Below are 27,909 nucleotides of genomic sequence, written 5' to 3' on the forward strand. Positions count from 1 at the left end.
CTCCACCCTCAGCCCCATCCAGTAGGTCTGTCCTGCAGCCCACAGCGCACCTGCTGGCAGCCTCCCACTCCAGGCTTCTAGAAATTGGCCGCATGATGAAGGTGGTAGAGGACCTTCCATCCCCAGGATCTTACCTCCCTGCCTGTTCTGTGAATGCTTCTGTGAATATGGTCGACAGCCAAAAAAACATTGTTAATAAGATCAGGAGGTCAGAGAGCTGTGTTGATTTAGGTGAGCAAAAGGCCAGTTATATCCGTTGTTCAGGGGCTTCCCAGGTAGTTGTAAAGAATCCACCTGGCAAGGTAGGAGATGCAGGTTCAATCCCTGGGTCAGGAATATCCCCTGGAGGAGGAAATGGCAACCCACACCAGTATTCTTGCCTAGAAAATCCCATAGACAGAGGAGTCTGGTGGGCTATAATCCAAGGGGTCGCAAAAGAGTCGGAAACGACGTAGTGACTGAGCACACACACATCTCTTGTTCAGGTTGACATGAAAGGCCTTTGGTCTGAAGATGCAACTCCTGGTTCTCCCAAGGAAGGGCTTCAGAGAATCACGTAGAATGTGCAGAGAAGGAGAGGTAGATGGTCTTCAAGGAACAATGGGGTACCAGATGAAGGGGAATCAGAGGCCAATAAGGGGGACACTAACCAAAGACATCGACCACACCCCAACTTTGGAGTCAGTCATTTGACCCTGAGGGGCTTAGTTCAGCTCCAGCCTCACTGACTGTGTGACCTAAGGAAAATGACTTAACCTGTCTGTCCCTCTATTTTCCCATCTGTAAAAGGGAAACAGTAATAGAGCTGTTCATGAAGGTTAAATGCATTATTCTACATCAGTCCAGCAAACTTTCTCTTAAAGGATCTAAGAGTAAATATTTTCAGTTTTGTAGCCCAGATGGTCTCTCTCTCAACTCTTCAGCTCTGTCATTGCACCAGGAAAGCAGCCTTATGTAAAGATGTGGTGTGCCTATGTTCCAATAAAACTTTATTTATAAAAACAGGCAGAGGGCTGGATTGGACCACTCTTCTACATCCACAGTTTTCAAACATTTTGGTCTCAGTACCCCTTTCCATTCTTTAAAAAATATACTTGAGGGAACTAATAAAAATAATTGGGAAAAATAAATAAATAAATAAATATACATATACACATACATCTGTTTATATGGGTTATAGCTACTGATATTTACCATTTGTAAATTAAAACAAAAAATAAATAAAACTGCTAATTTTAAAAACTTTTTTTGTTAGTTTTTAAATCACAATCCATCTACTCATGGTAACAAATAACACTTTTAATGAAAAATAACCACCTTTTCCAAAACAAAAATATTCCATAAAAAGAGAGAGACATTGTTTTCCAATTTTGCATCTCTTCCATGTCCAGTGAACAGAAGACAGCTGGATTCTCACATCTGATTCTGCATCCCACCTGTTGCAACAGCGAATCTCCCCTGGAAACTCCACCATACACATGTGAGAGAATAAAAGTGACAGAGGCAAAGGGCATCTTAACGTTAATATTAAAAATAGTTCAAAGAAAACATATTTTTAAACAGTTCAGGGACTTCCCCAGTGGTCCAGTGGTTAAGATGCTCTACTTACGATTCAGGGGGGTTGGCTTCTAGCCCTGGTCAAGGAACTAAGATCCCACAGGCTAAAAATAATATTTTAAAGTAGTATCAGGTATTTATTTAAAAAAATAAAACAGTTCAGTCTGATGGACCCCCCTGGAAGGGTCTCAGGGGCCCCCAAGTTTCTGAACCCCTTTGAGAACTGCTGTTCTCCGAACAAAGGGTACCTGGCACCTAGTAAGTGATTTTTCACTAAGGCCGTTATTACCATAGCATCAAAACTGAGAGTTCCAAAAGGACTTGGTCCAGACCCCAAGCCTGCAGGTTACCTCGGGTAGAGGAGGCTAAAGGACTACTAATGGCAGGATGGGTTGAGCTCCCTCGGTAATAATAGCACCTAAGAAGAGAACAGGGGAATAAGAAACTAAAGCGGCTTTTTATTGCTATTATTATTAAGTATAGTTGATACCACTCTAATGGCAGAAAGCAAAGAGGAAGTGAAGAACCTCTTGATGAGGGTGAAGGAGGAGAGTGAAAGAGCCGGCTTAAAACTCAATATTAAAAATACTAAGATCATGGCATCCCATCTCATTACTTCATGGCAAATAGAGAGGGAAAAGGTGGAAGTAATGACAGATTTCCTCTTCTCGGGCTCTAAAATCACTGCGGATGGTGACTGTAGCCACGAAATCAGAAGATGTTTGCTTCTTGACAGGAAAGCTATGACAAACCTCGACAGTGCGCTGAAACGCAGAGACATTACTCTGCCAACAAAGGTCTATATAGTCTAGGCTATGGTCTTCCCACTGGTCATGTATGGTTGTAAGAGCTGGACCATAAAAAAGGCAGAGCGCCAAAGAACTGATGCCTTCAAACTATGATCCTGGAGAAGACTCCTGAGAGTCCCTCAGACAGCAAGGAGATCAAACCAGTCAAACTTAAGGGAAATCAACCCTGAATACTCATTGGAAGGACTGATGCTTAAGTTGAAACCCCAGTATTTTGGTCATCTGATGACAACAGTTGATTCATTGGAAAAGTCCCTGATGCTGGGAAAGATTGAAGGCAGGAAGAGAAGAGGGCATCAGAGGATGAGGATGAGATGGGCTGGATGGCATCACCAATGCAATGGACATGAACTTGGGCAAACTTCAGGAGACGGTGATGGACAGAGAGTCCTGGCGTGCTGCCGTCCATGGGGTCGCAAAGAGTCAGACATGAGTGGACGATTGAACAACAACAACATAGTTGATTTCCAATGTTGTGTTAGTTTCAAGTGTGCCGCAAAGTGAATCAGGCATATATATACACTCAGGAGAGCTGCTTTTTGGTTTTTGTTTTTTTGGCCATGCTGTACAGCATGCAGGGTCCTAGTTCCCTGACCAGAAATTGAATCAACCTAGAGATTGCCACTCCAGTGTTCTTGCCTGGAGAATCCCAGCGATGGGGGAGCCTGGTGGGCTGCCGTCTACGGGGTCGCACAGAGTCGGACACGACTGAAGCGACTTAGCAGCAGCAGCAGCAGAAATTGTCATCCTGAGTGAAGTGAGTCAAAGACAAATACATGATATTGCTTACATGCGGAATCTTTAAAAAAAAGAAAAATGGTGCAAATGAATCTATTTACAAAACATAAATTGAGTCACAGATGCACAAAACAAATTTATTAGATTTCCTCAGTAGTTCAGTGGTTAAGATTCTGCACTTCCACTGCAGGGGGCATGGATTCAATCCCTGGTCAGGGAAATAAGAACCTGCATGCCACCCAGCATGGCCAGAAAACAGAAAAGAAAACAAACTTTGGGTTTACAAAGGGAAAGGGGGAAAGAGGGAGAGGGGTAAATTTTGAGATTGGGTTGACATATACATTACTATCTAGTTTACAATAGATAACTAATAAAAATCTATAGCGTAGCACAGGAAACTCTGTAACGACCTATATGGGAATAGCAGTTAGAGAAGAGTGGGTATATGTACAACTGGTTCACTTTGCTGTATACAGCAGAAATGAACATTGTAAATACTCCAAAAAATTAATTTTAAAAAGTAGAGGCTGGATCTCCCAGGTGACTCATTGGTAAAGAATCTACCTGCCAAAGCTGGAGACACTGTTTCAATCCCTGGTCCGGGAAGATCCCACATGCCAAGGAGCAACTAAGCCCATGAGCCGCAACTACGGAGCCTGTGCTCTAGAGCCCAGAAGCCTCGACTGCTGAAGCTAGCACACTCTAGAGCCCGAAGCCATCGCAATGAGAAGCCCACACACTACAACTAGAGAGACAGTGGCCACCACTCGCTGCAACTAGAGAAAAACTGCCAACCTAGCACAGCCAAAAATGAATAATTTAAAAAAAAAAAACGTATGTCTAAGGAAAATAAAAGGGGGTTGCTGCTGGCTGGAGTAGAGTCTGCAGAAGGAATACACACAGAACTAGCATCATTCCACCCTGCTGTCCATCTGCCATGTCAGTCCCATCTGCTACACATGACATCCACTTTTCACTGGACCTCTGGTCTCTGCCCAGAATGGTGGCCTGTGCCCTTCTGCAATTCCCCATTAAGCCCTCTGACCTAGGACCCTGCAAGTTGCTCAGAGATGGGCCTTCCTCCCCTCCTCCCCCACAGTTCCACCCAGACCCAGCCACTCCCCACCACTTTCACCCTCACCCACCGGGCTCCAGCTCTTAAACAGGAGAAAGACTTCACCATCCAGGCAGTATCTTCCAAGACTCCATTTGCTCAATAGAAAATCTGGAGATATATACAGCTAGCCGTGGACGTGTGATGTTTACCTCTGAAGAGGGTGGGGAAGGCCCTCAATGGACGGGGGTGTAGACTTTGGTGTTGCACTGAAATAATTTCACAAGTACACACACTCACTTTTGTAATCAGGAAACAGTTTTTTAAGGCATCCAGATGCCTTATTATGCAAAAAGGGCTTTCTCTGATCTCCAGATCACCCAGGCCTATCAAGGACCACATGATAATAACCAATCCCGTGGACAACCAAGTGAGACTCAGTGCCTCCCCAAAACCAAGGCCTGGGTGTTGTTCAGTGTGGTTCCGTGTCCAGCCTTCTTTTGCCCTGGGTGTTGCTCCCGTGCCCAGAGGGCGGTGGTTGAGCTGAGACGTTGCAGAGGCTGTACCGGCCCAGGCGCGCCAGACAGGCAGCGCCACCTAGAGGCCAGATGGTGAATGGCCGAGCGCGTGATTGCTGTGTAACTAACCGGTCTTACAGTTAAAGCTACGGTCTTTCCAGTAGCTAGGTACGGATGTGAAAGTTGGACCATAAAGAAGGCTGAGCGCGGAAGAATTGATGCTTTCGAACTGTGGTGCTGGAGAAGACTCTTGAGAGTCCCTTGACAGCAAGGGGATCAAACCAGTCAATCCTAAAGGAGATCAACCCTGAATATTCATTGGAAGGGCTGATGCTGAAGCTGAAGCTACAATACTCTGGCCGCCTGATGTCAAGAACTGACTCTTTGGAAAAGACCCTGATGCTGGGAAAGATCGAGGGCAAGAGAAGGGGGCGACAGAGGATGGGATGGTTAGATAGCATCACCGACTCAATGAACATGTGTGTGTGTGTGTTAGTCACTTAGTCATGTCCAACTCTTTGTGACCCCATGGATTACAGCTCACCAGGCTCCTCTGACCATGGAATGTTCCAGGCAAGAATACTAGAGTGGGTTGCCATTTCCTTCTCCAGGGGATCTTCCCGACCCAGGGATTGAACACAGGTCTCCTGCATTGCAGGCAGACTCTTTTTTTTTTTTGCAGGCAGACTCTTTACCCACTGAGCAACCAGGGAAGACCACGAACATGGGTTTGAGCAAACTCTGGGAGATAGTGAAGGACAGGGAAGCCTGGCATGCTGCAGTCCCTGGGTTCACAAAGAGTCAGACAAAACTTGGGGACTGAGCAACAGCAACAGGGATCGTGTGGGTGGAGCCAGAAGAGGGCGTGAGACCACCCCTACCGCCTGCTCCAAGGTCAGAAGCAGGACATCGGGACGTCAGGCAAGTAAATCCCCGGATGCTCTGTGGAAAGAACTTTCTAACAGCTCCTCAGAACAGAGCAGATGGTTCAGGGAGGCCCACCATCCAAGCCTGCGGAGGCTGGTTGAAGCTGGAGGCCCTGTGAGCCTCTAAGTTTCTGCCTCCATCTTTCTGAAGAAGGGCACACGGGAGAGGGAGGCCAGCAGAGAGGCTCTGGGGAGCATCGTGAGAGGAGGGGCTGGATAAGAGGAGATGCGGGAGGCATTTTCAGATCAAAAACTAAGAGTCAGAAAGTTTTGATACTTTGTCAGAGCTCACATGGGAGGGAGAAAGGGTAGACTTTAAATCCAATGCAGCTGGGTTCCCTCCAGTCAGCCTTGTTGCTCTCTGAAGGTAAGGACATGCTGCTCCTGGCACACACCCACCCCCCATCTCCTCCGTGCTATGCCCCCTTTTCTGGTTCTTCTCTTATCTCATCTTAAACTGGCTTCCCCAGTGGCTCAGTGGTAAAGGATCCACCTGCAATGCCAGAGACACAGGAAATGTTGGTTCAATCGCTGGGTCAGGAAGATCTCCTGGAGAAGGAAATGGCAACCCACTCCAGTATTCGCGCCTGAAAAATCCCATGGACAGAGGAGCCTGGAGGCCTAGAGGCCATGGAGTTGCAAAGAGTCAAATGGGACTGAAGCAACTGAACATGCACACACATGTCCTAAACCACTCCTAGATGACACCTCCTCACCCACCAGGACTGCTGGGGGTGCAAACCACAAATTAACAGGAACAGTCTGCAGGTCTTTGGAATGTCAGGTGGTCAAAAGTTCAAGGTGGTTCCAAATACTGCACTGAAGTATTGTCTCCAATCCTCTGGCCAGCCAGCAAGGTCATAGTTCCCTCACTATCTGAAAAATGCATCACAACTCCCCTGGTGGACAGTGAGGGACAGCCATCACTCCCCTCCCCTCCTCCTCAGCCCCCAGGGCTGCAGCTCCTTCCTGCCCTGCTCTGGGTCAGCAGAGGTCTGGGGGTTTTCACCTGCCACGCAGAGGATACAGGTGTTATCTGACTCCTCTGAAGGCACAGTGATATAGACCAGCCACGACCAACGGCAACTTGAAGCGAGTCACATTTAAGTTTTCTAGTTGCCACATTAAAGAAAGTAAAAAAAAAGGAGCAGGTAAAGAATTTTTTTAGTTTTGTTGTATTTTTTTTAATTGTGGTGAAATTCTCATAACATGAAATTAACCATTTGAGGTGTACAATTCATTTAGTACCTTCACAATGTTCAACCACCGTGCATGTGTGCTTAGTCGTCTGACTCTTTGTGACCCCACGGACTGCAGCCCTCCAGGCTCCTCTGTCCACGGGATTTCCCAGGCAAGAATACTGGAGTGGGTTGCCATGCCCTCCTCCAGGGATCTTCCCAACGTAGGGATCAAACCCAGGTCTCCTGAAGCTCCTGCATTGCAGGCAGGCAGGTTCTTTACCACTAACACCACCTGGGAAGCCTGGGCAACTACCACCTCAAGATAATTTCAAAATATTTTATCATCACTCCAAGATAAACACCATCCCCATTAACAGCCATTCTCCACTTCTCCCTCTCTCAGCCCCTGGTCACCACGAATCTACTTTCTTTCTATGGACGTTTCATATAAACGGGATCACACAATAGGTGACCGAGTCTGTCTTCTTTCACTCAGAATGTTTTCAAGGCTCATCCATGTTGTAGCATGTGTCACAACTCCATCCCTTTTAATGGCTGGATACTATTCCATTGTGTGAATGGACCCCCTTTTGTCCTTCCATTCATCCGTTGGTGGACGTGTGGCTTGTTTCTACCTTTTGATGATTGTCAATGGTGCTTCGCTATACTTGCACCTACAAGTTTTTGTTTTTACACCTGTTTTCAATTCTTTGGGGCATATACCCAGGGGTGGAACTTCTGGGTCTTGTGAAAACTCTATGTTTAGCTTTTGGAGGAAAGGAGGTTTTTTAATATTTATTTATTTGTTTGGCTGTGGTAGGTCTTAGTTGCAGCATTCGGGATCTTTTATCTTCATTGCGGCATGTGGGATCTTTAGTTGCAGCAGGTGAGATCTAGTTCCCTGACCCAAGATCAAACCCAGGCCCCCTGCATGGGGAATGCAGAGTCTTAGCCACTGGAACACCAGGGAAGTCCCAAAGGGAGATTATTTTGAAATATATATTTATTTAATAGTGAAACATAGCCAAAATACAATCATTTCAACATGTAATAGATATGATTCTCATGGTAATCTTTCACGATCATTTTTTATACTGAGTTTTTGAAATGCAGTGGATGTTTTTCACTCAGATCACGTCTGCATTCAGAGCAGCGCCTTTTAAGCACTGGATAGCCATGTGTGGCTCATGACAACTGTCCTAGACAACACTGCTCTACTTCACACTCCTGGCATCATTCTCGGAGGAGTCTGTTGTTCCTGGGGGTCACACCCATCACTGCCCACTAGTGTCCGGATGCAAGACCCCACTCCTCCGTGGGCCTCAGCACTGGGGTGAGAGGGTGACAGCTACCCAGTCAGGCTGGACAATCCCTGCTCTGACACAGGCGCATACACATCCTGCTATGGTCCGGACATGTGTGCCCCCACAAAACTCACATGCTGAAGCCCTAGCCTTCAGTGTGATGGTATTAGGAGGTGAGGCTTTGGGGTGATCAGGTCATGAGGACGGAGTCCTCGTGAATGGTATTGTTGCTGCAGTTCAGCCCATCAGTTGTGTCCGACTCTTTGTGACCCCATGGACTGTAACCCTCCAGGCTTCTCTGTCCACGGGATTCTTCAGGCAAAAATACTGGAGTGGATCACCATTTCCTCCTCCAGGGGATCTTCTCCACCCAAGGACCTAACTCACATCTCCTGCGTTGGCAGGCGGACTCTTTACCATTGAGCCACAAGGGAAGCCCATATGAATGGTATTAGCGCCCTTATAAGAGGAATCCTGGTGGTTAAGACTCCTCCGAGATCTCACTGCCAAGGGCCCAAGTTCAATCCCTGGACTGGGAACTTAGATCCCACAAGCCTCACGATGTGTCTAAATAAATAATTTTTAAAATATCTTTTAAAAAAAGGAACACCAGAGCACTGGCTTGTCCTTTCTGCCATGTGAGGACTCAGTGAAAAGGTACCATGTGTGAGCCACACAGCCCTCACTGGGCACCTTGATCTTGGACAATCCAGCCTCCACAATGTGAGGAATAAATGTCTGGTGTTTATAAGCCTTTCAGTCTGTGGTACTCTGTTATAACAACCCAAACAAAGATACATTCCCCACTCTGGACTCAGCCTTCTGATCAATAAAATAGGAGCATAGTAAGAAGAGTGTGTGCAGGCCCCCGGGAGCTGCCTGGCACCACATGTGGATGTGGTCCCAACCACGGCGGCACATGGTGATGCTGTAAAAGCAAGAAAAGGTTACCGTGCATCCTCAGGAGGATGTGGATGCCTCGGGAATCCTGCAGGAATTATGCAGCTACATGTATGCTAAGTCACTCAGTCATGTCTGACTCTTTGTGACCCCATGGACTGTAGCCCACCAGGCTCCTCTGTTCATGGGATTCTCCAGGCAAGAATACTGGAGTGGGTTGCCATGCCCTCCTCCAGGGGATCGTCCCAACCCTGGGATTGAACTCTAGTCTCTTATATCTCCTGCATTGGCAGGTGAGTTCTTTACTGCTAACACCTGGGAAGCCCTATGTGGCTACAGAACAAGCCCAGGGAGCATCACTGGCCTTCAGCTGCCTGTGGGTGCCCCTGAATCAGGAGGTCATTCATTGGGCTTCTCACATAGCACAAAGCTGGGGCAGGGGTGGGGAGGGAAACCTGAGCAAGGAGATATCAGAACAGTAGGGACCAAGCAGCCGGGGCTGCTACAGAATTACTTCTTGAAGAGTTTGCTCCCAGCTTCTCAGGGTGGACCCAGCCAAGCCTTGGGGGCCACATCAGCCCTCCCTCTGACTCATGCATCCTGGTGGGAACCTCACTGTGGAGGCAGAGAAAGCAGCCTTTAAATAGAGCTCCACACTATCTGAGACTGTGGGGCTGATGGAAGGAAGCCAGCAGCCACCCTCTGGCCCAGCCACAGGCCTGGAGAGGCTGGGCTCTGATAACCCCACCTCTCTGCCTTTTCCTCCCTCCCCTTGCAGCCTCTAACAGCCCACTGCCACGAAACCCAGACTCAGATGTTTAGGCTTTCTGTAAATGCAAGATATAAAAAGAACCATGGGGTGGATGGAAGGGTGGGGAATGGCCACCAGCTTGCTAAGAGCTACCACCCCCAGGCTGCCCCTAGTGCAGCAAACATCCCCCTCTCCCCAACCACCAGCCCAGAGATGCAGGCTTGTGCTTGTGTGCAGACATATTGTGACCAGCCAGCATTTAGAATCAGGGAAAAGGAGGCCAGCCAGCTGGGGGGAAGCCAAGTCTGACTTTATAAAGGTCTCTCTCCCGGGCCAGAACTGGGTGCTGGCCGTTGTAATTTATGCAGATGCTCCCAGTTGAAGCAAGTCAAACCTGCCCCAGGAGCTTACCTATCAGTGTGGGGGTGAGGGGGCACCTGGACACTGCGGGGCTCTGGCTGCCGGGCCCAGCCTGGCCTCCCCAGGCTCTGAACAGTGCATTCAGAAATGGCCAGCTGTCAACAGCATCATCAACCTGCCCCCTCAGCCCCACCTCCTCCCATTCACGCTTCCAGTTCTCACTTCTGCCCCCAGGTCCAGCTCTTCATGCCCACTGCTCAACTTCCCAAGACCCCTTGCTCCTCCACCAGGGCAACTGCAGCCCCCAACCAGCTGCCCCCGCTCCCAACCCCCGGACTCTCTGCTCATGCAGCCCACCCCACCTGCAGCCCAAGCTCCCCACACCACTCGGAGCTCAAGATGTCCACCACCTGCCTCTTCCCATCTCACCCTCCCTTGCTGGGACTCTGTGCTGGTCCTTTCACTGTAATAGACAGGCTTTCCAGGTGAATCTGCCCACAGTGTGGGAGATCCGGGCTCAATACCTGGGTGGGGAAGATCCCCTGGAGGAGGGCATGCAACCCACTCCAGTATTCTTGCCTGGAGAATGCCATGGACAGAGGAGCCTGGCAGGCTCCAGTCTATGCAGTCGCAAAGAGTCGGACACGACTGAGTGGCTAACACACACATTCCACTATACACAGGGCAGGGTGCCAGGCAAAGGTCAGGAGCTGGGAATGCAGAGCGGTAAGTAAGATGGGCGCTGTCACATCCTCATGGACTCCCAGTCAGATGGAGGAGGCAGAGGGCACATCAACAAACCTACATTAACAAACCAAAAAGAAAAGGCAGGGAAATAATGAATTACAGCTGGGATGTGTCCTATGAGGGAAGAGCTGGGAGCACTGTCTAGAGGTGGACCTTCCTCAGAAGGGGAAGGGGACGTGTACACAAGGGTCCCATAGACGAAGAGGGAGGAGAGGGAACTTTTTATACAGGGAAAGAAGCTTATGAAAGAAGTACATAAGTTGAGTCAGACTCTGCAACTCCATAGGCTGTAGACCACCAGGCTCCTCTGTCCATGGGATTTCCCAGGCAAGAATCCTGGAGTGGGTTGCCATTTCCTGGATCTTCTGGACACAGGGATTGAACCCGAGGCTCCTGCTTGGCAGGTGGATTCTTTACCACTGAGCCACTGGGAAGGCCCTAAAGAAGCTTGGAGAGGGAGGAAATTGTGATCAAGATGCCATGTGCATCCCCCTTGGGACTGTTTGGTGTCTATCCTGAGAACAGGAGGGGCTGACTGAGGGTTCAGGAGAGCTGGCATGCTTAGATTTCAATTTGTGAAAGCTCACTGACTTAGAGACAGAAAGGACAGTGATTACCAGAGACTGGGGTGAGGGCAATGTGGAGTCATTGCTTAATGAGGACAGAGTTGTTTCATTTTGTTTTGGCTATGCTGCATGGTTTGTGGGATCTCGGTTCCTGGACCAGAGATCAAACCCATGCCTCCTGCAGTGAAAGCTCAGAGTCCTAACCACCAGTGATTTCCCAGGGACAGAGTCTCACTTTGGAATGATGAAAAAGTTTAGGAGATGGATGATGGTGATGGTTGGGTGACAATGTAAATGTATGTAAAGCCATGAACTTTCACTTAAAAATGGTTAAAAAATGATAAATCTTATATATATCTTACCACAACTTATAAAAGTTTAAAAAGACAAAATTTAAGTTAGGTATATTTATGTCATAGGTTAAGGTAGAAATAACCCACATGTCCATCCACAAATGAATGGATTAAAAAAATTGTGGTACACCCATACAATGAGAGTGTTCATTCAGAAAAGGATTGAACTTTAGAAACCTGCTACAAAAATGAGTTTCAAAAAAAAGCTAACAGGAATTCCCTGGTGTTCCAATTGTTAGGACTCTGCATACTTTCACTGGCGAGGGCCTGGGTTCAATCCTTGATCATAGAACTAAGATCCCACAAGACATGCAGCATGGCCAAAAACAAAATAAACAAACAAAAACCCCACCAAGCTAACAAAAGACTACCTAGTGCATGAGTCCATGGATACGAAATGTCCAGAAGAGGGAAATCCAAAGAGACAGAAAACAGATCACTGGTTGCCAGGCACTCAAGGAAGGGGGATGGGAGTGACAACTCACAGGTACAGGGTTTCTTGGGGTGATGGAAACTCCCTGCAGATGGATAGGTGGTGATGGTTACCCAACCTTGTGTTTGTCCTAAATGCAAGGGCATTGTACATTTTAAAATGGTTAACTTTATGTTATATATTTTGTTTCAATTTTTTTTAAAAGAAAAGAAAAAAGAAAGAAAGATAGGAAAGTTAAGTTTGCTGGCTACACTGAGAAAAGAGGAGGGTCAGGGACACTGAAGCATGAAGCTGGGGCACATCTCCAGACCCAGACAGTGACAGATGATGGCACCAGGGAGGGGCAGGGGAAAGCAGAGGAAAGGCAGAAAGAGAGAGACAGGAGGTAGGGTCCCATGACTGGTTAGATGAGAGGGTGGTGGTGGTTCATGGGATGTTTCTATCTCATCTGTCAGCTCTGGGGGGTGGGGATTACTCGAGGCAGATCTAGGCTTCCTGTCTGTGATCCTGCTGTGCCTCCAACAGCCTGCCTATCTCAGTGCTCAATCCCATACCACCTTGAAGACATGAATGTCCCCTCCCCGGGGGGTATCCCCATCACCCCCTCCCCAGTGTTAATCATCAGAACCTTCTGCGTGTCCCCACACCCCTCCAACACCGACTCCTTCCAACCTCTTTGCTGTGCCAACCAGGAAACACCCCCAAAAGCCCCAAATCAGCATCAGCTGACATTCAGGTCTCAGGCTCCTTTAGAGCAGGGCTCTGCAAACATCTGGAAAGGGACAGACTGGAAATATTTTCTGCTTCAAGGGCCAGGCTGTCTCTGTGGCAATGACTCAACTCTGCTTTGTAGCATAAAAGCAGCCTGGGATAAGAAGAGGTAAACGAATGAGCACAACTGTGTGTCAATGAAACTTTATTTATGGGACTCCCGCGGTGGCCCAGTGGTTGAGAATCTGCCAGTTCAATCCCTGCCACGTGCCACTGAACGACTAAGCCCAAGCTCCACAACTATGAAGCCCAGGTACCTAGAACCCGTGCTCTATAATGAGAGAAGCCACCACAACACCCCTGCTCGCTGCAACTAGAGAAAGCCCATGCACAGCAATGAAGGCCTACCAAAGCCAAAACAAAAAATAAATTAAATTTTAAAAACAACTTTAAAAAATAAATAAATAAAAATAAAAACAACTTTATTTACGGACTCTGACTTTTTAGATAATTATTTATTTTCTTTTTATTTATTTGACTGTGCCAGGTCTTAGTTGCAGCACCTGGGATCTTCCATCTTCACTGCAGCATGAAGGATCTTTTAGTTGTGTATGTGGTAATTTTAGTGGCTGCATCCAAACTCTTAGTTGGGGCATGTGGGATCTAGTTCCCTGACCAGGGATTGAACTCAGGCCCCCTGCCTTGGAAGCACAGAGTCTTAGCAAATGGACCACCAGGGAAGTCCCATGGACACTGACTTTTTAATTGAAATATATTTGACATGTAACATTGTATAAATTTAAGGTGTCCAACATTTGATACATTTATATAGTATAACGGACATATATTGTAATAGGGTTGCCATTGTATCCATAATTAGCATCCCTGTGAGTGTTGGTCACTCAGTCATGTCGAACTCTTTGTGATCCCATGGACTGTAGCCCACCAGGCTCCTCTGTCCATGGAATTCTCCAGGCAAGAATAATGGAGTGGCTAGCCATTCCCTTTTTAGGGGATCTTCCCAATCCAGGGATCAAACCCGGGTTTCCTGCATTGCAGATTCTTTAACTTCTGAGCCACCAGGGAAGCCCATTCGCACCTCTATGATGTTATATAATCATCATTTCTTTTTAGTGGTGGAAACAGTTAAGTTGCTAGTCTCTTAGCAAGTCTGATGATTATAATACAACATTTTAATCCATATTTACTCTTCTATGCATCTTTGGAATTCTAGGATTTATTTACTACTCAGTCCAAGTTTATGCCCTTCAGCAATGTCTGTTCTATCCCCCCCAGCTCCTTGGCCACTGAAATTTGAATTGCAGATCATTTTCAAGTTGTGAATTTTTTTTTTCCAGCCATTTGAAAATGAAAAGGCCATTCTTAACTCACTGGCTATACAGGAACATGCAATAGGCTGCATTTAGCAACCAAGGCTGTGGATGGCTCCAAAACTATTTCTTGCCCCACATTTGCCCCTTATAATAGTGTATATCAGGGAGTCTTGGGTATCTTTATAAGGGCAGTAATCCCATTCATGAGAGACCCACCCTCATGACCTCATTCCCTTACAAAGGCTGTACCTCCTAATACTATCACCGTGGTGGTTAGAATTTTAATATAGGGATTCGAGTGAGGGGGTGGAGACACAAACATTCAGACCACAGTTGTGAGTATCCAGGTTTTTTTTTTTTTTAATTATTATTATTGGGAATTCTCTGGTGGTCTAGTGGCTAAGATCCCACACTCCCAATAAAGGGGGCCTGGTTCAATCCCTTGTCAGGGTACTAGATCCCACGTGCCATAACTAAGACCCACTGCAGCCAAATAAGTTTAAAAAAAAAACAAAACTGCTCTGAGACACTGCCTTGATACCTGGGATACCAAGTCACTTCATCCTGGCCACAGTCAGAAGACAGAAAACTCTTAAGCGCTCCCAGGGTCCCCAGCTGCCCAGGAGGAACAGGTTGGCAGAGGCCAGGTGAGGGGCTTTCCAGCAACAAACACAGACCTCCCTTCCACACCTCCATTGGGAAGAACATTCAAACATGTCCCTGACTATCTTTCTCAATTAGCCATCACTCTACTCTCCCCCAGCACTCTCTCCTTCTCTCATAACCCCAGTGCATTTTCTGACAGGTGTTTATCTTTTTCAGAGCTTATCAGTGTATTTAAGCATCAAATATTACCTGTCCCCACCTCCTCCATGGAAGGACAACCATCTCTACAGTCCAGAGATCAGTTAGGAATAAGTCTGGGTTGGTGTTTTTGTTGTTTTTCAGTTGCTCAGTCATGTCTGACTCTGCTACCCCATGAACTGCAGCACGCCAGGCTTCCCTATTCTTCACCATCTCCCAGAGTTTGCTCAAACTCATGTCTATTGAGTCAGTGATGCAATCCAGCTATCTCATCTTCTGCTGTCCCCTTCTCCTCCTACCCTCAATCTTTCCCAGCATCAAGGTCTTTTCCAAAGAGCTGGTGGAGAAGGAAATGACAACCCACTCCAGTATTCTTGCCTGGAAAATCCCACGGACTGAGGATCCTGGTAGGCTATATAGTCCATGGGGTCACAAAGAGTCGGATGCAACTGAGCAATAACAACAACAAAAAAAAGAGTCGGCTCTTTGCATCAGGTGGTCAAAGTACTGGAGCTTCAACTTCAGCATCAGTCCTTCCAGTGAATATTCAGGACTGATTTCCTTTAGGATGGACTGGTTTGATCTCCTTGCAGCCCAAGGGACTCTCAAAAAGTCTTCTCCAACATCACAGTTCAAAACATCAATTCTTCTGGGTGTGGTGGTCATAACAATTTCACTCTGCCTGTGTAGTGAAAACACACACCTCAGATCGGGACTAGAACCCATTTTTTAAAAAAATATATGGATAATTTTTTAAAGTATTTATTGAATTTGTTACAATATTGCTTCTATTTTGTTTTGGGTTTTTTGCTGTGAAGCATGTGGGGTCTTAGCTTCCCGACCAGGGACTGAACCCACAAACCTCTGCACCAGAAGGTGAAATCTTAACCACTGAACCATGAGGAATGTCCTTGACTGTCTTTTTTTAATATTATTTTTATTTATTTGGCTGCACTAGGTCTTAGTTGCAGCATACAGAATCTTCGATCTTGATTGAGGCATGTGGAATTTTTTTGTTTCAGCAGGTGGGATCTAGTTCCCTGACCAGGGATCAAACCAGGCCCCTTGCACTGGGAGCACAGAGTTTTAGCCACTAAACCACCAAGGAAGTCCACCCCCACTGTCATAAGGAGATCAAACCAGTCCATCCTAAAGGAAATCAACCCTGAATATTCATTGGAAGGACTGATGCTGAAGCTGAAGCTCCAATACTTTGGCCACCTGATGTGAAATGTCAACTCATCAGAAAAGACCCTGATGCTGGGAAAGCTTGAAGGCAGGAGGAGAAGGAGATGATGGTTGGATGGCATCACCGACTCAACAGACATGAGTTTGAGCAAATTCATGGAAGATGGTGAAGGACAGGGAAGCCTGGTATGCTGCAGTCCATAGACACGACTGAATGACTAAACAACAACAAATGTATTACAGTGAGCACATAATGAGGCTCAAGGTCCACTGGAAATCTCATCTTCCACCACCTTACATCTAATCACTTCTAAAAAGTTTATGTTGTATCCTCAATGACTACATCATTCTTTTATTTATTTTATAATTTTTTTAATTAATTAATTTATGCTCTGGCTGCTGCACGCAGGCTTTCTCTAGTTGCAGTGAACAGGCTTCTCTTTCATGGGCTTCTCATTGTAGTGCCCTTCCACACGAACATTGCAGAGTATGGGCTCCAGGGCACACAGGCTTGGGAATTGTGGCATGTGGATGTAGTTGCCCCAAGACACATGGGATCTTCCCAGACCAGGAATCAAACCTGTGTCCCCTGCACTGGCAGGCAGATTCTTAAAAAGTGGACCAGCAGGGAAGTCCTATGTCACACTTTTAAAGGTTGTGCCCTGCTCCCTTCCCTCCTGTCTCCATAGAACAAAAGCAGCCACAGATATGAGGATGGCTGCTATCATGAAACAAAACAAAAAACAAGTGTTGATGGGGACATGGAGAAACTGGAGCTCCTGTGCATTGTTGACAGGAACGCAAAAGAGTATAGCCACTGTGGAAAACTGCACGGAGGCTTCTCAAAAACTTAAAAATGGAAGTACCCACACAACCCAGCAATTCCAGCCAAAAAAATAGAAAGCAGGGTCTCGAAGAAATATTTGTGCACCCATATTCACAGCAGTATTATTCACAATTGGCTAACACATGGAAGCAATCCAAGTGCTTGGAATTGCCAAAATGTGTTACATCCACACAATGGAATATTATTCAGTCTTTAAATGGAAGGAAGGAGTTCCCTAGCGGTGCACTGGATAAGAATCCACCTGCCAATGCAGCAAACACGAATTCGATCCACGGTCCAGGAAGAGTCCACATGTTAGATTCCAGCAGCCACGCCCATGCGCCACAACCACTGAGCCTGCATGCCCCACAACCTGTTCTCCACAAGAGAAGCCACAGCAGTGAGAACCATGATGAAGAGTCGTCCCCACTCACCGCAACTAAAGACAGCCTGTGCGAAGCAAGGAAGACCCTGCACAGCCAAAACTTTAAAAATTAATTAAAAAGAAGCTATCATCCAGAGACTCACCTGGCAGTCCAGTGGTTAAGACTCCACGCTTCTACTGCAGAGGGAGTGGGTTCCATCCCCGGTCGGGGAACTATTAATAAGATCCTGCATGTTGCATAGTGTGGCAAAAAATTTTAAAAAATAGTAATAATAGATACATAAAAAGAAAGGAAATTCTGACACATGTTACAACTTGGATGAACCTTGAGGACACTCTGCTAAGTGAAATAAAGCAATCACAAAAAGACAAATACGGTATAATTCTTATAAGCACTTATACCAAGTACTTAGATTAGTCAAAATCATAGAGACAGAAGGAAGAATGATGGTTTCCAGGGGCTGAGGGGAGGTGAACAGGAGAGTTAATAGGTATAGAGCTTCAGATTTACAAGAGTTGTGGGGGTGGGACTTCCCAGGTGGTCCAGGGGTTAGGACTCCGGGCTGCCACTGGAGGGGGTAGTTCAAATCGTGGTCAGGGAACTAAGATCCTGTATACTGCACAGAACAGCCAAAAAGTAGGGAAAAAATGGGGGGGAAAATAAAAGAGTTGTGGGGATAGATGATATAATGGTTGCAGAGCAATATAAATTGTATTTAATACCACTGATCTGTATGCTTAAAAAATAGCTATGATGATAAATTTTTGTCATGTGCATTTTAACTCAATTAAAAAAAAAATGGCACATGAGTCTGAACAAAGTCCAGGAGATAAGATAGTGAAGGACAGGGAAGCTTGGGATGCTGCAGTCCACAGGGTCGCAGTCCATGGGGACACAACTGAGCAAAGCAGCCAGACGTGAATGGGCATGACTGTATAAATGTAATTTACAAGGGCTGAAATCATAATTCATATGATTTTTATGTTTCAAGGAATAATCTTTTGTTTTCAACTGCTTAAAAAATATCAAAACTGGATGTCCTTGGTGGCCCAGTGGTTAAGACTCCGAGCTTCCACTGCAGGGAGCTCAATGATTTGATTCCTGGTTGGGGAACTATGATCGAACGATGCCCCAGGTTATGCCCTACAACCAAACATGAAAAAGAAAGAAAAACAGAAAAAAGTGTCAAAACCATTCTGAGCCTGAGGGCTGTGCAGAGAAGAGGAGCGGATGTTCTCCCCATCCCCCCTCCACCCCCACCCCCGACACACCCCACTCTGGGCTGGGTTGTGGTTTGGAGACTCAGGTCCAGTTCACCTCTTGCTTTCCTGCACATCTCACGTCTGACTGGGAACAGATTAGGCTGTACGGAAAGCTGCACCGATGAACACACGCGTGCACAAATATGGCAAGAACACGCTCCTGCTTAGCAGCCAGCCAGACCAGCAAGGCAAACCACTTAACCTGTCTTGGCCCCTGCGTTTTCAACTGTAGATGATCCAGCATGGCGCAGTGCAGGGCATGCCTCCATTTCTAGGACCTCCCTGGTCCTCGCTGCTTCTGCCCCTGGGAAACCAGGGAGCTCTATAGGAGGGAGCTCCCTCCCTACACTGGCTCACCCCTCACTGCCACCCGGCCAGTGCCTGAAACTGTGCCCCACCCCACACACTCTCTCATCCTGGCCTAAATATATTCCAACCTTAGAGATATTCCATGCCCCACACACATTTCTGTTTTCCTGTCATAGCTTGGTGCCAAGGAAAAGAAAAAAATCCCACCGGTGGGGAGCAGGGAGAGAAGACGGTGGTGGTGTGCAGGGCAGTGTGAAATGCAGCCTCAAGGGTCCTGGTCTTAATGGGGGTGCTGGGAAGGCTGAGGATGAAGGGGACGACCCCCCACCCCACCCTGCACCCAGTTTCTCTCCTGGGCTCTGCCGCTCTGAGTCACCACTCTGGCAGTTGCTGGCCGGGAGCCAGGGCTGGGTGGGATGTGAGGGCGGCAGGCAGGCGGGCTGGGAGGCCTACTTTAGCTTCTGGCTTCTTCTCCACACCCACAAGGGCCCTTGGGTCTCAGAACACACACCCGGGCAACACCCAGTAAATCCGGACGCCAGGTCAGGGCTCCCCACGCCTTCTGGCTCCTGGGCTGTGTCTGGGCCATCGCCCACCTCTGGGAACCAGGAAGGAAGAAAAGCTGGCCTGTCTCCACCCACCAGGGCCTGGGGAACTGGCAACCCACGGCCTAGAATGACAGTCCCACTGAATCTCTCCCCAAGATGCCAGAACCTGCCAATCACCTCCATCCTCAGAACTCTATACCTGTTTGGGGGAAAAGAAAGACACACACAGTGATACTTTGCAGGCAGGCACCTATGTAAAGAGGCAGAGCAGTCAAAAGTGGGTGGTGAGCCTGCCCTCCGCCCCACAGCAACACGAAGCCACATGTGGGGACACTATGTAGGAGGTGGTGCTCTGGTACCCAGTATAGGCAGATAGGATTGGGGTGGGGGGCGGTGAGGGGAGCCTGAAGAAAGAGAACCAGACTTCCTTGACCAACATGAAGTCATTTTTAGCTTAAGCCATTTGAGGATTTTAGCCTGTCCCTAAGGCTTGCCCTTAAACAGGCCTCAGTAATCAGTGATCTCAAGGGAAGTGAGGGAATGTAAGAACCCAAGAAAAGCAGTCAGGAAACAATTGTTCAGCCACAAAACAAAGTCCTAATTCCTCCTGAACAATCTGATACAGGTCTTTCAGTTCTGCAGGAACTAAGACCCCCTTCCCCAAGATGGAGGATAGAATGACTTTGTTGACCCTCCTGACTTGAACCAACTAAAGCTTGGACTCTATTGTTGTTTAGCCCCTCAGTCCTGACTCTTTGTCACCCCATGGATTGTATGTAGCTCGCCAGGCTCCTCTGTCCATGGGGTTTTCAGGCAAGAATACTGGAGTGGGTTGCCATTTTCTTCTCCAGGGATCAAACCCAGTTCTCCTGCATTGGCAGGCAGGTTCTTTAAAACTGAGCCACCTGGGAAGCTTTGGCCCAATTCTATGATGTGTTCTCCTCTGCTCAAGCCAGCTCCTGAATATGCATGTACCCTTAGCTTAAAACTTCCCCAATTTTGCTGGTCTGGGAGACACTGCTTTGGGAAAGCTCCCTGATGTCTTTTTTTTTCTTCCTGATGTTCTTCAGTTCAGTTCAGTCGCTCAGTCGTGTCCGACTCTTTGAGACCCCATGAACCGCAGCACGCCAGGTCTCCCTGTCCATCACCAACTCCCGGAGTCCACCCAAACCCATGTCCATTGAGTCGGTGATGCCATCCAACCATCTCATCCTCTGTCGTCCTCTTCTCCTCCTGCCCCCAATCCCTCCCAGCATCAGGGTCTTTTCCAATGAGTCAGCTCTTCGCATCAGGTGGCCAAAGTATTGGAGTTTCAGCTTCAACATCAGTCCTTCCAATGAACACCCAGGACTGATCTCCTTTAGGATGGACTGGTTGGATCTCCTTGCAGTTCAAGGGACTCTCAAGAGTCTTCTCCAACACCACAGTTCAAAAGCCTGGTGTTCTTACTTGTTGCCAAGTATTAAGTTGTTCCTCCCCCTGATCTTTGACTTGGTTGTGTCTTTTTTTTTAAATATTTACTTATTTGGTTGCCTCAGGCCTTAGGATCCTTGTTTCACATGTGAGGTCTTTTGTTGCTGCGTACACTTCTCTAGTTGCAACTTCTCTCTAGCTGTGGTGTATGGGCTCCAGAGCAGGGGGGGGGGGGGCGGGGGGGGGGGGGGGTTGTTAATTGGTTGTGATTCGGACTTAGTTGTCCTGCGGCATGTGGGGTCGTATTCCCCCGTCAGAGATGGAACCTGAGTCTCCTGCACTGGAAGGCAGATTCTTAACCACCAGACTACCAGGGAAATTCCTTGGTGGTGTCTGGCTTGATGCCCAACCAAGAAGTGAACCCAGTTTTCAGGTAACACTAGTGGAAGAAGGCCAGGACTGCAACTCAGCATTCTAAGATGGGGCAGTGCCCCCATCATTTCCAACAGGGAACGATCCAGCCTCAAAAGTCGAGAGTCAAGAAACTGGCACTTTTTTCCTATATAGTAAAGACTACATATTAGCAGGCAAGCTACCCAAACTCACCATGCCTCAGTTTCCACAATGTGAAAGGAGGATAAGGCAGTAAATCTTTGTGATGAAGACTCCAGAGGTAAAGTGCCTAAACTAGGAAGCAACAGCTGTTGTGATGACTGTCATTCTTAAGACCTGCAGATCCGGGATTTCCCTGGTGTTTCAGTGGTTAAGAATTCACCTTCCAATGCAGGGGACTCAGGTTCGATCCCTGGTCAGGGCACTAAGACCCCACATAAATCGGGGCAACTAAGCCTGTGCACAACTAAAGAGAAGACCACAGGCCACAACTAGAGACTCCCGTGCACTGCAGTGAGGGATCCCACATGCTGCAACTAAGACCCAACGCAGCCAAATAAATAAATATTTTTTTTAAAAAAAGGAAATGACTATTAAAAAAAGAAAAACCGTAGTCTCCAAATCTTTCATAGATCCGAGTTCACATCTGAAATTTGTATACGTGCTATCACTGCCCGTCTCAGAGTCATAGGAGGAGGGACAGATGAGCTGCTGGGGCACACAGTCTCAGTGAACATGGGGGACACAGGGGCACTGAGTGACCCTCGATGGGCTCAGAAGTGTCTGAGCCTAGAAGGGACATCAGGGAACAAAAGACCACCTGGCTTCTGGGTACTACAGATGCCATGGCAACGGGGCAGGATGGGCTCTGCTCCAACAGGAGAGAAGGTTTGGGGGAAGAACAGTGCTCGCCTTGAGCACAGAGCAGGGAGCATGCCTGAGAGCCCAGCCCATCTGATGGGTGGCTGGCAGGAGGATGGTTCTCACTGAGGATTTTTCCCCAGTTTTCTAGGACATATTGGTAGCTGCAAGGAGGAAAATTCACCAAGAGCAGGGATACTAGGGTAATTCAGGACAATCAGAGGGAACCTGGGCCATTCAGAGGGTGGGCAGAAAATTTCCCAGAGCTGTGTGTGTGTGTGTGTGTGTGTGTGTGTGTGTGTGTAACCTGCTGGGTAGAAAATTTCCCAGAGCTGTGTGTGTGTGTGTGTGTGTGTGTGTGTAACCTGCTGGGCAGAAAATTTCCCAGAGCTGTGTGTGTGTGTGTGTGTGTGTGTGTGTGTGTGTGTGTGTGTGTGTGTGTAACCTGCTGGGCAGAAAATTTCCCAGAGCTGTGTGTGTGTGTGTGTGTGTGTGTGTGTGTAACCTGCTGGGCAGAAAATTTCCCAGAGCTGTGTGTGTGTGTGTGTGTGTGTGTGTAACCTGCTGGGCAGAAAATTTCCCAGAGCTGTGTGTGTGTGTGTGTGTGTGTGTGTGTGTAACCTGCTGGGCAGAAAATTTCCCAGAGCTGTGTGTGTGTGTGTGTGTGTGTGTGTGTGTGTAACCTGCTGGGCAGAAAATTTCCCAGAGCTGTGTGTGTGTGTGTGTGTGTGTGTGTGTGTGTGTGTAACCTGCTGGGTAGAAAATTTCCCAGAGCTGTGTGTGTGTGTGTGTGTGTGTGTGTGTGTGTGTAACCTGCTGGGCCTAGACTCAACCTCAACACAGGGTGTTGAAAAGTCCCAGCCTGCCTGCCAGTCCACCCGGTCTGACCAGAAACCCAGGTCAAGTTTGGGACATGTGGCTCCGCGGGTGCACGCTGGCTCCAGCCTCCCAGCCTCCAGGGACAGGCCTGGCTTTAGTCACAGTATAACCACTGGAAGATTGGGCAAAAGTATGCCCCACCCACAGATGTCCGGAGAGTCGTGAGAACCGGGACAAGGGAGGGTGGCCAGGGGAGGCAGAAGAACACTCAGGCTGAAGACAGACGCATTAGTGCCTGCTGACTGCAGAGTCCCCAGGGGCCCCCTCTTGCACACTCCCTCCTCCGTGGCCCCATCTCCCAAGCAGCAGCCCTGAGATGCATAGCAGAGCAAGGGAGGGGAAGTACTCCCCTCGCTAAAAGGAAGGCTTTGGAGATTTTGGGGCGAGCCCCTTCTCACAACCTCAGTTTCTCCCTCAGAGGGGCTTTCCTGGCAGTCCAGTGGTTAGGGCTCCATGCTTCCACTGCAGGAGGCATAGATTCCTTCCCTGATGAGGGAACTAGGATCCCCAACCCAAAAGAAAAAGAACTCATTTCATCATCTGCCTTCTCAGAAGGTAACACCTAGTCCTAAACAGGAGAGTACTTCGGAAATCCGAGTATCTGGTTTTTTTTTTTTTTTTTCCGAGTATCTGTTTATGAGGTGATGTCCATGGAGCTTCCCTAGTGGCTCAGAAGGTAGAAGAATCTGCCTGCAATGCAGATCCAGGTTTGATCCCTGGGTCAGGAAGATCCCCTGGAGGAGAAATTGGCAACCCACTCCAGTATTCTTGCCTGGAAAATTTCATGGACAGAAGAGCCAGGTGAGCTAGGTCCATGGGATCCTAGTAAAGAGCCAGACACGACTGAGCGACTAACACTTCATAAAGGGGAGCCAGAAAGCAGCAGGGTATTATCTGAAGATGGAAGCCTCACACAGCCCGGGGGGAAGAGCTCCACCCCCTGCCCCACGTTGAGCTTCCGAGAGGAGCGGCAGCCGGCAGGGCCCGGCAGTGAGTAATTGCAGGCTTGTTTTGGCCTTCCCAGTGGCTAGAAGCCAGGACAAGGTTCATTCCGGAAGGGCGGGCCACAGCAGGGAAGGGGGGGAGGGGAGGAGGGGAAGGGGAGGGGGTAAGAGAGGGGAAGGGAGCTCAGGTAGCAGCTGGTTGGCGGGGGGCTGGCCTGGGGCCAAGATGCTAGGGCCGAGGGCCAGTCTCCTGTGGCCTCCAACAAGCACCTAACAGGGCTGGCAGCCTCTGATGGCCCTCCCCGTCCACCCTCACCCTCAGGTCTAAACGGTGCAGCGGTAAGCCATTTCCTGTCCCAGACACCAGCAAGGGCCCCCACCCCCAGCCCAAAGCAGCCTTTCTAGTCTAGCAGCGGTTTGGGTTTGCTCAGTTAGTAATGATCATCAAAAACATGAAACAACAACAAACATCCAAACTCAAACCCAGGGAATTCCCTGGCGGCCCAGTGATTAGGGTTCCATTCTTCCACCGCAGGGGGCACGGGTTCGATGCCTGAACCCAGGTCAGGGAATTAAGATTCTCTAAGCTGCAAAGTGCACCAAAAACCAAAAAACCACACACACAAAACACCCAAATACAACTTCATCCTCATCAAACCCCTGGGCTGAGCATGCACAAATTAGCCCCCAGGGATGTTTTCACCAGAAGCAGCAGGAGAAAAGATAGTACAGAATTACCCAGCAAGTGGGTGTGAAAAAGCTGAAGAAGGAAGCTGGTGGGTGAAGCCAGTGGGTGGCAAGCACAGGAGGCCAGGAGAGAAAACACGACCTGGGGGTGGGCGAGAGACCTGGCCAGTGGATCTCACCACCCTGAGTTCTCTTTCCTTATCTGTGAACCAGAGATAAGTTGCTGGTTATACGTAAGAAAAGTCCACCTAACCATCCACTCCATCCTCCACCACCAAATCCAGGAGAGAAAGAAGAACAATTGGCTTTGTATTACTAGACAAATGTTTGCTCTGTGCCTCAACTCCCTCATCCATAAAATGGGCTTAGCGAAAGTGCCGACTTTAATTCTGACCCAAGTTTGGGGCAGGGTTTTGAGGTTGTTCAGTCGCTCAGTTGTGTCCAACTCTGTGACCCAAGGACTGCAGCACACCAGACTTCCCTGTCCTTCACTATCTCCTGGAGTTTGTCCAAGCTCTTATCCATTGAGTTACTAATGCCATTCAACCATCTCATCCTCTGTCGGACCCTTCTCCTCCCGCCAATCTTTCCCAGCATCAGTCTTTTCCAGTGAGTCGGCTCTTCACCTCAGGTGGCCAAAGTATTGAAGCTTCAGCTTCAGCATCAGTCCTTCCAATGAATATTCAGGTGGAACAGTTTAACTAAGTTAACATGTATATCCAGCAAAGCACCTGGCTGGCAGTTTAGTATCAACATACACTGTCTGTTCGTAGAATAGGGCATGTTATCTGGTCTCTAACCGGAAGCCCCTGGGGTTGGATGCAAAGTCTCCGGGGGCCCTTCAGAGGCTCACAGAATCTTCTGAGGATGCATCTCAGGTTAGCTTTGTAAACACAGTGGACTTTGCATGAAGCCTCTATTAACACAGTGGCTAATTCCCCAACATATCTTCCCAGGGCTCCTAGGAAGAGCAGCGTGTTTCCAAGACCCTCGGCTCAGCTCACTGCCACTCTGGCCCCTCAGGACCACCAGGTGCTCTGGTCCAACGCTTGGGAGAAATCCTAAACTGAGGGAAACCGAGGCCCAGCCCACCTCGGGAATGGCTCAGGGGCCGCAACCTCCAGCTCACCTAGCAAGGCAGTTAGAACCATGGTTGGCAAATACAGCCACACTTCGGAATCACCTGAGATGCCTGGGTCCCCTGCCGGGCCAAGTCCAGCCCCAGAGATCTTGGGATTTCTAACCACGCCCCATCCCCTGGGGGCACAACCCCCAGCCACAGAGCGGAAAAGAAACGCCCAGAGTGACTCCGCCGAGGAGGGCAAGGTCTGCATTCGCCTTACCGCTTCCTGATACTTTCACAAACAAGACGAGGAACGAGAGAAAATGCAGTGCATTTGCTGACTTTGTCAACCCCCTCGCCTCGCTCCCCTCTGCAGCCGGGTCCCCAGGGAAGGGTTTAACAGGAAGCGCCTGGCGTCCGGGAGCCACAGAAGACCATTGTTCTCCAGCTGGTCCCCTCCCTCTTGTCCAGGAAGACCCTCCAGGGAGCCCCTTCAAAAGGGCCAGGCGCAGTGTCTCCAGACTGCAGGCCAGCCTGTCGGGAGAGCAAGCACCGGAAAAGGAAACCCACCGGGCGCGGGCTGGGGCACAGCTGCCACCGCAGAGTCTCGGGGGGTTTCCGAGGAAGGGGGTAGTGCTCAGGTTTACCCGCCCCCAGGGGGGCAACCCTCCCCCACAGCCCCCATCTGGAAGGCAGACGGCTTTGATCTCAAGCCTTTAGGTACAACTTAAGCTCCTGTCTCCCTCCACCCATTTCCCCCACCCCCAGCATCTCTGTGCTGGAAAGTTTCACACCCCACCCCTTCTCTGATTTCAGATCTCTCTTCCAGGCACTAGGCTAGGACTTTTTCTGATTAGCAGATTTGGATGGGGGGCCAGGGAAGGGGGATGGTTCTGCTTTGGCGGGGCAGTCTGGATGTGGGGGCACAGAAGGAGGTGGAGAGCTGTGAGCAATTCCCTAGGAGACCCTGGGGGGCCTGCAGGGTGAGGGTGAGCAGCTGGCAGCCAGATGTGGGTGGACAGGCTGAGGGGGAAATGAAGTGGTGCCAGTCAGGTGGTGGGCGGAGAAGACAGGACCCCAAGGGGCCTCCGGGGAGCTGCCTAGGTACCGAAGGGAGGGTGGCCAGGCTGTGAAGGCTGAGAGCTTCTTAACTGAGTGTCAACAGTGTGCTGGGGAGGGGGTGCTGATCTGAAGCTGGTGGGGCCAGGAGGCTGGAAGGGAGGAAGAAAAGGGCAGAGAGGGGAGGCGGAATGGGGACCCAGGGGGAATTTCTGCTGGGAGGGACTGCAAGAAAGGGGCAGGCAGAGAGCTGGTATTGGGCCTGGACATGCAAGTGGAGGGCCTTAGTCCGTAGGCTGAACTCCCCTGAACACAAATTTGGGGAGACCTTAAGTTCCCCAGACACAGGCGGGCAGAACACCCCTCTAGGCTGAGCCTCAAAGCAAACCGATATGAAATGACCTAGTGAAAGTGACCCCGGACACAGATGGGGAAGGCCTGGGCCCCCCGAACACAGGTGTGTGGATCTGAACTCCACTAGACTTTACTGGCGGGGGTGTGCGTGTCCTGGCCTCCCCTGGACACCGGTGTGGGGGTCTGGGCTCCTCCAGGCGAACATGGGCGGGAGGGTTTCAGTAGCCCCCCCGCCAAGGGCGGGCAGCTTGAGCCTCAAACTCTGGCAATCCCCATCCCCCTTCAGCTTCCGGTGCCATTTACCTGATTCCGAGCCGACCCCCAGCCCCAGGAGCCCACTGCACGGCCTCCGCCTTCCCGCTCGGCTCCTAAACCCCGCCCCTACATCCGCGGGGCGCTGGGATAAGGGGGTGGCTAAGCGCCGACAATGTGGGCGGAACCCGGGAGGGACAGCTTGGGGGAGGGGCGGGGCCTCCTGAGCCACCGACCGACTCCGAGAGTTCTAGGAAGTAGCTCGGTGCAGCGCGGAGGGGTGGGGCCCAGAGAAAAATGGAAAGCGGCTTAATTTGCATGTCCCACCCATGTATGTGATTGACACCCGGACAACCCCGTCCTCTGGCTTGGCTAAACCACTCAGCCCGAGGGCCCCGCCTAGGACTCCAAGTTCCAAGTGTAAATCAAGCGCCAGCCC

At 49.1% G+C, this 27,909-nt stretch overlaps 1 long non-coding RNA gene across 1 annotated transcript; it reads right to left on the minus strand.

Annotated features, from left to right (window-relative positions):
• Positions 1 to 357: 357 nt before the first annotated feature.
• Positions 358 to 27,576, minus strand: LOC122699414. The gene is made up of 3 exons (XR_006342608.1): positions 27,522 to 27,576; positions 4,250 to 4,427; positions 358 to 1,661 (listed from the first exon to the last, which is right to left on the minus strand). It is a non-coding gene; the product is annotated as an uncharacterized LOC122699414 (long non-coding RNA).
• Between the last annotated feature and the right edge of the window lie 333 nt (positions 27,577 to 27,909).

This window comes from Cervus elaphus, chromosome 9, assembly GCF_910594005.1.
Source record: "Cervus elaphus chromosome 9, mCerEla1.1, whole genome shotgun sequence".
Lineage (NCBI taxonomy): Eukaryota > Metazoa > Chordata > Mammalia > Artiodactyla > Cervidae > Cervus > Cervus elaphus.